Below are 11,226 nucleotides of genomic sequence, written 5' to 3'. Positions count from 1 at the left end.
CCGTACAAACACAATGGGATTGGCGTTCCCTTAGGATTGATGTGGGCTGAGGCACTTAGGGACACAGAACAAGTGGGATGCAAGGAGGCCTTTGTGCATCATTTCCCTCACTTTTTACTTAGCACATAAATCAGGGAACTGAGCCCCTCCCTGAAAGCCACTAGCGTTCTTTAAGGGGCCTCAGTGCCTGCAAGGAAGTTCCAAACAAAAGCTACACCTATCAGGGCTATTTAACTCCTGACAACTCGAAAAGCTACTGCTGATGCAGTGAAGACTCCCCTTCTAGTGCTCTCTGTTCCCACAGGTGCCCAGAGAATTTGATCTCCATGCCAAACTTGCATTTCACCTGAGGGTTTCTATTCAGTTTGCAAGAGTACGTTTTCTTGCACCAAACTCATTTTTGTTCTTTCCCGTGACATCGGCCAGTGAAATTTCTATTTAAGGATTTAAACGGAAAGGGTACTGCCCGTGTAGTCGTGGCCGAGTGGTTAAGGCGATGGACTAGAAATCCATTGGGGTCTCCCCGCGCAGGTTCGAATCCTGCCGACTACGGTGTGTACTTCTAACTTCGAAGCTTATTAGAACGAGCTACGTAGTACGCACCTTTGAAGGCAACGTTTTTACTTTGACTCTGCCTTGAAAACTTAGAAATCTCTCTGCAGTCAACACATACCCTTTTAGCAACTACTTCCAGTATTCTCCAAATTCAGATCATGGCCATGCGTGTAGATAGGAATCAGTGCACCAAAAAGGCAGCTATCGAGAGACAGAGTACCTTTTATTTTTCCTTTTTGTCTTTTATCGTAAAGTTCTCACTGAGCACCATCGCTGGCCGTCCCACTGTGTTGCCAGTTCTGGGAAGTGAGGGAGGAACTGGACTCAAGGCTGCTACTGCTAAATCACTTCAGTCGTGTCCGACTCTGTGCGACCCCATGGACAGCAGCCCACCAGGCTCCCCCGTCCCTGGGATTCTCCAGGCAAGAACACTGGAGTGGGTTGCCATTTCCTTCTCCAATGCATGAAAGTGAAAAATGAAAGTGAAGTCGCTCAGTCGTGTCTGACTCTTAGCGACCCCATGGACTGCAGCCTACTAGGCTCCTCTATCCATGGGATTTTCCAGGCAAGAGTACTGGAGTAGGGTGCCATTGCCCTCAAGGCTAGACACGGATATATTTGGCTCGGATACTGAATCGCACGATGTACAGTCGATAGCAGGAAGCGTAGCTTGCACAGTGAATTAATAAAGACAACGGTGAGCAATTGTATGGAGATTCCTCTAGAGTAGCATACTGTCTTTCCACATTAGTGCTGTATTCTGAAGGAGATCAGCCCTGGGATTTCTTTGGAAGGAATAATGCTAAAGCTGAAACCCCAGTACTTTGGCCACCTCATGCGAAGAGTTGACTCATTGGAAAAGACTCTGATGCTGGGAGGGGTTGGGGGCAGGAGGAGTAGGGGACGACAGAGGATGAGATGGCTGGATGGCATCACTGACTCGATGGACGTGAGTCTGGGTGAACTCCGGGAGTTGGTGATGGACAGGGAGGCCTGGCGTGCTGCGATTCATGGGGTCGCAAAGAGTCGGACACGACTGAGCGACTGAACTGAACTGAACTGTGCATCTCTACCTGTCCTGATGGAGACCGAGGTTCGATTCTCCTATACATTGGGCACTGTCTCTCTTCTATTAATAATTATTAAGTAATATTAAGTAATTAATATTACTATTCTATTCGTATTAAGTTACTATTACATTACTATTCATATTAAGTAATATGAAAAGAGGATGGCCTTTCCACAGTTACCAAGTGATCCAGCCGATTTAGTGACAGGTGAAGACTACATTTTTATTTTATGTAAATGTATAATATACAATATTATGAGTATATATGTACTTTAAGACATATATAATGTTAAGAATGTATGTTTTAAAAATATATATGTGTGTGTATACTTTTCTCCCTTGTATATGATAGAGACAGAAAAGGAAAAATACAGTAATACAAATGCTAACATTTGGGGACTGGAATAGCCAGGAATTGTCTGTATTCTTGTAACTTTTCTGTCAATCTGAAATTATTTCAGAATTAAATTATTTTAAAATAAAAAGTTAAAAAAAGACTAATAAAACCATAACTGAAAAATATTTTCATTGACATTTAAAAGCATAGATACACAATTTGAACCATAGATATGAAAGAAATAAGAAGTAAATTAATGAATGAGAGTTTAGAACTGATGAAGGAATGCGATGCAAACTGCTGTAGTGAGCAAGGACATCCATAACACATGAGAAAAGCTAAATAGAGAGAGCATACCTAAAACAACATTGTTTAATAATGACTACATTTTACGATGTGAAAATAAGACGATGCTATAATTCAAAACAGCAATAACATGTGTGATGGGAAGGTGTGGCCAAATACAATTGTTCTATGTTCCCTTATAATATTGAAAAAGGTTAGAATTAAATGTACACTCAAAACATGATACATATTTGGACCATTGCTGAATACCAGACCACCTGACCTGCCTCTTGAGAAACCTGTATGCAGGTCAGGAAGCAACAGTTAGAACTGGACATGGAACAACAGACTGGTTCCAAATAGGAAAAGGAGTATATCAAGGCTGTATATTGTCACCCTACTTAATTAACGTATATGTGGAGTATATCATGAGAAATGCTGGGCTGGAGGAAGCACAAGCTGGAATCAAGATTGCTGGGAGAAATATCAATAACCTCAGATATGCAGATGACACCACCCTAATGGCAGAAAGTGAAGAGGAACTAAAGAGCCTCTTGATGAAAGTGAAAGAAGAGAGTGAAAAAGTTGACTTAAAGCTCAACTTTCAGAAAACTAAGATCATGGCATCTGGTCCCATCAATTCATGGCAAATAGATGGGGAAACAACAGAAACAGTGAGAGACTTTATTTTGGGGGGCTCCAAAATCACTGCAGATGGTGACTGCAGCCATGAAATTAAAAGACGCTTACTCCTTGGGAGGAAAGTTATGACCAATCTAGACAGCATATTAAAAAGCAGAGACATTACTTTGTCAACAAAGGTCCATCCAGTCAAGGCTATGGTTTTTCCAGTAGTCATGTATGGATGTGAGAGTTGGAGTATAAAGAAAGCTGAGTGCAGAAGAATTGATGCTTTTAAACTGTGGTGTTGGAGAAGACTCTTGAGAGTCCCTTGGACTGCAAGGAGATCCAACCAGTCCATCCTAAAGAAAATCAGTCCTGGGTGTTCATTGGAAGGACTGATGTTGAAGCTGAAACTCCAATACTTTGGCCACCTGATGCAAAGAGCTAACTCATTTGAAAAGACCTGATGCTGGGAAAGATTGAGGGCAGGAGGAGAAGAGGACGACGAGAAGAACCATCTCAGAGGATGAGATGGTTGGATGGCATCACTGACTCAATGGACACGAATTGGGTAAACTCTGGGAGTTGGTGATGGACAGGGAGGCCTGGCATGCTGCGGTTCATGGGGTCACAAGGAGTCAGACACAACTGAGCGACTGAACTGAACTGAACTGAATGGATGAGTGCTGAAATCAGTATTTCTGTGAGCCATGTTCAAAACCAAGCAGCTTTTGTTTTTTTAATGAATGAATAGAAAGCTATAAGAATAATTTTGAAATTTTAATTTAAATTAATTTTTAACATTTTGTCATCAAATTTTGGTAGTCAGATTTTAAAGTTAACATTATTGTGCAGTACTGTCAGACACTAGATTATTTCTTCAGTAATTTTATTGCACAGTTGAGTGGTCAAATCCATTCAGACACTAGATTATTTCTTCAGTAATTTTATTACACAGTTGAGTGGTCAAATCCATTCCTTTTCCCTTTCATTGAATCTCATTTGTCCCTCATTTGTCTATTACTTCTTTTCATCATAGACAAAATATTCTTTATTTTTTACAGACAAAAAAAGATTGATCATAGATAAGACCTATAAAGGCACTGATGAGGAGTCAACACAGGTATGGCTTGAAGGGCCACATCCTTGAGAGAAGGGAAACACATGATGAGTTGAACAAGAGCTTGCTCTTGAGGGACACATTGTGTTTTGCAGCATTTTATCAATAGAATAGACTTTAGGTGGAAAAAGCAATTGCGCTGAACTGAAGAGATACTCATCAGTGTTTGGCTACCAAAATCCATAGGACCTGCAGGTCAAAATTCAGATGATGAGGGAACCACAGAGAAGGAACTCAAACTTCTATGTATAAATTCTCTTTACAGTATTGACTAATTCTTAAATTTCCAATGCACAAGAAAAGTTCCAAAACTCTGTAGGAAAGAGAAGCTGGAAGGCTAAAAATCTGTAGAGATTCATCAGCTGCTTAGTTTTTGAGAAACAGAGGTTAAAGTTCATACCTCTCACAGTTAATAAAGTCTGTCATTTGAGACTTCAGAAGCATATCTTTTAAGCAGTAAGGGACAAACCCAGCTGTAAGGACCAAACAAAGAGTAAGGTCTGTGTCTTCAGAGAACAGAGAACCTAACATAGACCGACCATAACAATGGCTCAGTCTTTGTATATTCCAGAAAGACTACCAGAAAACTCTGAATGTTTAGAAAGAAAGCAATACAGGTCTATATAGCCCATTGAACAAAGAAGAAAACACAACAGAGGTTTTAAAATAATTGGAGCTGAATGAAAATAAAAATATGATACATCATAATTTGTCTGATGTAGCTAAAGCTATTTTTATAGAGAAATTTTCATCTTTAATTCCATGTATTAGAACAAGGGAAAGGTTGAAAATCAGTGATCTAACTCAAGAAGCTATAAAAAACTGGGGATTTAAATGCAAAAGGTAGAAGGAACTATTAAAATAAGTACAGAAATCAATGAAAAGCAGATATAATCAGAAAAAATCAGCAAAGCAAAAGGTTGGTTCTTTGAAAAGACTGATAAAATAGATAAACCCAATGAGACTAACCAAAAAAAAAAAAAAGATTTTTAACTAAGACATCAAGATCTTTAATGTCATCTTCTTTTTGAAGAAAAATAGAAATTTAATGGTCTAAGATTTCCTCTTGAGAACCTAGCTAGGTTTTAGAGTTTATTAAACTTTAAAAGTTAGAAGGAAAGAACTAATGAGAATAAAAGTTGTAATCACTGAAAAAAAAAAAAGGAAAAATAGACAAAATCAACAAAGGAAAAATTCACTTTTTAGTTAGTAAAATTGCTACTCCAAATCAAGACTGATGTTTTTAAAAAAGAAAAAGTTAATAAGAATAAACAGAAGATGACATTAAAGATCTTACTAATATCAGGATTAGAGTCAGAGGATAAAATGAATAGTTTGGGGGGAAAATTTATCAATAGAAGATAAAGGCTTCTATATAAACACAACTTACCAAAGCAAACACAAAAGGAAATGAAAAGTTTAGATAGTCTGAAGTTTGTTAAATAAATTAAAATCATAATTACATTTTGTATTAGTTTACTATGGCTGCCATGACAAAATACCACAGATTGAGTGGCTTAAACAACAGAAATTCATTTTCTCACAGTTCTGGAGGCTGGAAGTCCAAGATCAAGATGTCAACAGATTGGCTTCTCCTGAGGCCTCTTCCATTGGCTTGCAGATAGTCACCTTCTCTCTGTGTCCTCACCAGGTCTTTCCTCTGTGCATGCTTATCTGTGGTATTTCTGTGTACCCAAATTTCCTCTTATCAGGATACTGAGGTTAAATTAGTGTCCATTTTAACAGCCTCATTTTAAATTATTAGCTTAATTCCCAACTCTTTTTATGAGGCCAGCATAATCTTCATATTAAAATCTGACAAAGATGTTACTAGAGAAGGAGTTACATGTCAAACTTTGTGAAAAACCTTCTAGATGCAAAACCACTAAACAAAATAATAGCAATCATATCTAGTAATTTATATAGAGATAGGAATCAAAGTAAAAAGGTAATGCTTGTTTTCGTAATATGAAATCTTAATATATAAAAAATCGATCACTTTAAATGTATTACAAAATGTAAGAGAAAAAAATCATATTAGTAGATGCAAAAAATTTGAAAAAATTCAATGCCAATCATTAAATTTTTGAGCAGTTTAGGAATAGAAAGGAGATTTCTTAATCTCATAATGCATATATACAAAATCCTACATCTAACATCCTAATTGTGGTAAAAATTTTTTTTTAAACTGTATCTTTTTTTCCCCAGTATTTATTTATTTATTTGGCTTTCCAGGTCTTAGTTTCTGCATGCAGGATCTTCGATCTTTGTTACTGCATGCAGGATCTTTAGTTGCAGTGTGTAGTTCCATGACCCTGGGCCCCCTGCTTTGGGAACTGAGTGTTAGCCACTGGACCACCAGAGAAGTCCCTCTGGTAAATATTTGACACTTTCTTCCACTAAAGGGCCAGGACAAGCATAACCACTATTGCCACTGTTATGCAACATTGCATTGGGCATTCTTAGGCCAGGGAACAAGACAAAGAAAAGATATTTAGATTGAAAATGAATATCTTTCATCAGTTCTATTCAAATAGGACGGTCATCATTGGCAGATGATATGAATAAGTGCTTGGAAAATCTCCTAAGATCTACAAATTAGTAGAATTAATAAGTAAAAATAGCAAAATTACTAGATACAAAATCCCATATTCAATTCTATATTTTCATGTATGCCAGCAACAATGCACAATTTTTATCACATAATAGCAAGAAAACTATCAATATCCTAATAATAATCATAATAAATGTAATAAAAATGTGCAAGACTATATTAAAAGTTCCAAATCATTGTGCAGAGAATTTTAATAATATCTAAATAAAAGATATATTCATTGATTGAAAATCTCAAATTCAATGCATTTGAAATAAAATGCTCAGAGGACTTCTGATAGAATTGAAAAACTGTTTCTAAAATATATGTACACATAGAAAGGACCTAGAATAGTCAAGGAAATCTTGCAAAGAAAGAACAAATCCAGAGGACCTTTTACTACCACACAACAAGTTTTATTCTGAAGCTATACTGATTAATAAAATGTGCTATTGGTATAAAGATAAAGGGAACAAAATAGATATGCTGATACAAGACCATGTACATTTAAAAAAGTGTCACTGCAATTCAAAGGAGAACATGATAGATTTTTCAAAAGGTGGTACTGGGTCAACTGGATATACAAAGGAAAACAATGTGGACGTTGCTTTCTGTAAACTAGCCCCTAAACTAATTCAAGATGGCTTAAAGACTTAAATGTGCAAGGTAAAAATAATAAAATTTACAGAGGAAAACGGGAGACTACTTCATGAAATTTGGGTTGCCAAAGATTTCCTGTTTAAGGGCCACAAAAAGCAATAACCATAAAAGATAATTTTGACTTGTTTAAACTTAAGAACTTTAGCATATCCAAAGACATCATTAACAGTGAGAAAAGGCACAGAGTGGGAGATGTTTAGAAGTATATCTGAGAAAGATTTATGTCTAGAATATATACAGAACTCCTTAAAATCGGTAAGAAAAAAGACAATAGGTAATAAATCAGATGGTGGGATCTGGGTAATATCTCTTGAGATGATGGCAGATAAGCTGGTCACTAACTGTGGAGTCCACTTCAAGGACAGTGTCAACCAGCTTCCTCTCAGTGCAGTACTGGCACATTACTTTTAATTCTCTGCGAAGGGCCTCCATTTTTGACAGAGTTTTCAATTTCAATGTCTGTACAGGGTATAGTAGATTGCCAGTAATCATCTATTTTCATGTCTTCCAGGTGAACTTTCCTGCACTACAAAGGCTAGAAGGTTAAAACTACATGTTCCTAGCTCCCTTGCAGCTAGGTGTGATCTAAGATTTTTCTCAGAGTTGTCTAAGGTGGAAATAAGACTCCTTCTAGTTTGGTTCTTTTGTGCCAACAAGCATTGTCATGGATACTTTGGGGGTTTCCTCAGAGGAATACAAGGTGAGGGGCCTCGTTTGTTTTGCCAATTTGCATTTAGAAGCATGGCATACTCCAAAACATGCAGTTCTCAAAATGTGGTCCCCAGACCAACACTACCAGCAGCATTTGGCAACTTGCCTAGAAATGTAAATTGCTTTCTGTGTTTCTCTATTTGTTACCCATCAATCATAGGGCCAAATTAACCACCAGAGTTGTTTACTTTCTGCTATCTGAACCACTCCATTATCTAGCTCACACACATCAAGCCAATAATTTCTCCCGCCCTTCAGTTCAGTTCAGTCGCTAAGTCGTGTCCGCCTCTTTGTGACCCCATGTAATCCTAAGTAAGGGGACGACAGAGGATAAGATAGTTGGATGGCATCACCGATTCGAAGCACATGAGTTTGAGCAAGCTCAGGGAGTTGGTGATGGACAAGGAAGCCTGGCGTGCTACAGTCCATGGGGTCGCAAAGAGTCGGACACCACTGAGCGACTGAACTGAACTGAAGTAAGCCCAGGGCCAGGTATAAGACAACTAGAGACAGGCCCGATGCTCCAAACTCCTCGGATTGAATTGGGCTTCTTTGGACTCCAGGAAGCCCGAACATCCCGAACTGGAAGACTGTTAGGTCTTGACTTCCCCTCGATATGGGCTAGATTTAATGCCAGTGGTGGCGATTGCAGAAGTCCAGAAGAGCCTGGCTGGGTGCCTAGAGCAGGCAGCACCCGGGAGTGTTATCTGAAGTTTGCTGATAACGCTAATACGCGGTGAGGGCTCATGCCAGTGTCCTTGATTCCAGGGGGTCTCCTAGAGATTAGCTTCCCTTCCTAATTCTCCTTTCCATTTCTCTCTTTCTCAGCATTTCCAATAAGCTCAACCGAGGACAAGTGTTTGTACCTCTGTGCATGTATGTGTGTGTGTGTGTGTGTGTGTGTGTGTATATGTATATATATAGCTTCCCACGTGATTCCTGTCACTCCACCCCGGTTCAGCACATGTAGTCGTGGCCGAGTGGTTAAGGCGATGGACTAGAAATCCATTGGGGTCTCCCCGCGCAGGTTCGAGTCCTGCCGACTACGAGAGTGTGTGTGGTTTTTTTTTTTTTTTTTTTTTTTTTTAACTCCCTGAATACTTGTCCTGCTTGGCCCTCACTCAAAATGCAGTTAGCTCCTGTCCTGAGATGACTTAAAAAAAAAAAAAAAGCCTCCACAGGCAACAAACAAAACTTAAAAAAACCTCCCACCTCAGATTTTCTTGTCCACAGAATTATGCCCTTTTTGAAAGAACTCACACAGAAAAGACACCTCACTTTAAAAGTAAAGGTCTTGAAATCGTGGCTTCCTGCTCCGTTTTCGGGGAGTCGAACCTGAGATATTCCATAAGTTTCTAGTAAGCATCGTCAAACCAGCGAGCAAACCAACACTGTCTTGCTAAATGACTCAGTTCAGGAGTCTGTGATACAGGTGGAACGAGAGGCATTCTTCATCAGTGGTGTGTGCGCTTGTCTATTACCTGCAACACCTGGGCTCCTTTCCTAGACGGGCTACTTAAGTCATCTTTCAGAATTTTGTAACTCTGACAAACTGTTCTTGTTCTTCCGCTCAAATGTTAAGTTTCTTCTTCTTTTCAAGGCAGCCAAATGTAATGAAAAAGAAGGGAGCAGAAGAAATCATTTGATGAGTAACACAAAAGGAAAATAGTAACTTGACAAGGGAAAAACTTGACAGACATGTCCTTAATCATTTGATCATAGTTAGCATTTGGAGTATTAGGACATTTAACATCATGTGCATCTCCATATGATGAAGTGCAGAGGACACAACCTCACTTATGTGTTATTCCTGCTAAAAATACACAATCTGAATTTTAACTCTCAGGAAACATCAGACAAAATGAAATCGAGGGGGCATTGTAGCTCAACTGGTAAAAGAATCTGCCCTCAATGCGGGAGACTTGGGTTCGACTCCTGGGTTGGGAAGATCTGCTGGGGAAGGGAAAGGCTATCCACTCCAGTATTCTGGGTCACAGAGTCAGACAAGACTGAGCTTTCTGCAAAAAAAACCTGATTTGTTTTAAATATCAATGAAATGAAAAACAAAGTAAGATTGAGAAACTCAATCCAGATTAAAGGACTAAAGAGACATGTCAAGTGAATGCAGTGTATTTTTCTTGAAATAAAGTGTTTGCACAGTTGGCAAAGCATTAACAAGGTCTTTAGACTAAACAAGACTTTCAACTTTGATTTTATAATTATTCCATGATTAGGAAAGAGAAGGTCCCAGTTTTCAGAAAATGCATAATGAAGTCTTTAAGGATAAAGGACTGTCTTGTCTAAAATTCATTCGTAATAGTTAAGAAAAAAGTTATACATGTGTAAATCTGTCTATATTAGGAAAAAGTACATTCGATAAATTATTAACATTTGATGAATCTAGGTAAATGATTTATGAAAATTCTTTGTACTATCCTTGCAACTTCTTCTGATAATATCAAAATAAAATCTTTTAAAAAGGAAAAGAAACAAATAGAACAGTAATAAAAGTACACTCATTGAAATTAAAGCCCAAATACAATTTTAACACTAGATGTAAGATAGGTGATGAGGAAATTATTAAATATAATATTAGACCTAATGAAAGAATAGTATGCAAAATTCTATAGTAAGCAAGGAAATAAATAATATTTTAAATAATGACTGATATTTAAGATATAGGTATAAGATGGAAGTACTACACAGAAGTATTATGCATGGTTAGAGAGTATGAATATAATAAAATCATTTTGGGGTCTAATGATTTGTGTCAGGTGAAAATGAGAAGTGCATTGAACAGATATTACATCAGCTTTTCTGTGACATTGCCATCAAAGGTAAAAATTAAGAAAACATCCATCTAGGTATAAAAATAAACCTGAAAATTTAATCAACATTTTAATTTAAAAATTAATTATCATTAATTAAATATTATTGATTAATACAAGAGTGAGTACTGAGTGAAGTCGCTCAGTCATGTCTGACTCTTTGCGACCCCATGGACTGTAGCCTACAAGGCTCCTCTGTCCATGGAATTTTCCAGGCAAGAGTACTGGAGTGGGCAGCCATTTCCTTCTCCAGGGGATCTTCCCGACCCAGGGATCGAAACCAAGTCTCCCGCATTGCAGGCTTTACCATCTGGGCCACCAGAGAAGTCGCTTAATACACATTTAGGCATAAATAAGCTACAAAGATATATCATACAACATGGAGAATATAGTCAGTATTTTATAATGACTATAAATGGGGTATAACCTTTAAAAATTGGGAGT

General features: G+C 37.9%; 2 non-coding genes across 2 annotated transcripts; both read left to right on the top strand.

Moving 5' to 3' along the window:
- The first annotated feature begins 470 nt into the window (after positions 1-470).
- On the top strand, positions 471-552 carry TRNAS-AGA. The gene has a single exon. It is a non-coding gene; the product is annotated as a tRNA-Ser (tRNA).
- Positions 553-8,920: 8,368 nt separating this feature from the next.
- Positions 8,921-9,002, top strand: TRNAS-AGA. Its single transcript has one exon. It is a non-coding gene; the product is annotated as a tRNA-Ser (tRNA).
- The last annotated feature ends 2,224 nt before the right edge of the window (positions 9,003-11,226 follow it).

The sequence above is a fragment of the Bos indicus x Bos taurus genome, chromosome 23 (assembly GCF_003369695.1).
Source record: "Bos indicus x Bos taurus breed Angus x Brahman F1 hybrid chromosome 23, Bos_hybrid_MaternalHap_v2.0, whole genome shotgun sequence".
Classification (NCBI taxonomy): domain Eukaryota; kingdom Metazoa; phylum Chordata; class Mammalia; order Artiodactyla; family Bovidae; genus Bos; species Bos indicus x Bos taurus.
This window is presented reverse-complemented; position numbering and strand designations above follow the sequence as displayed.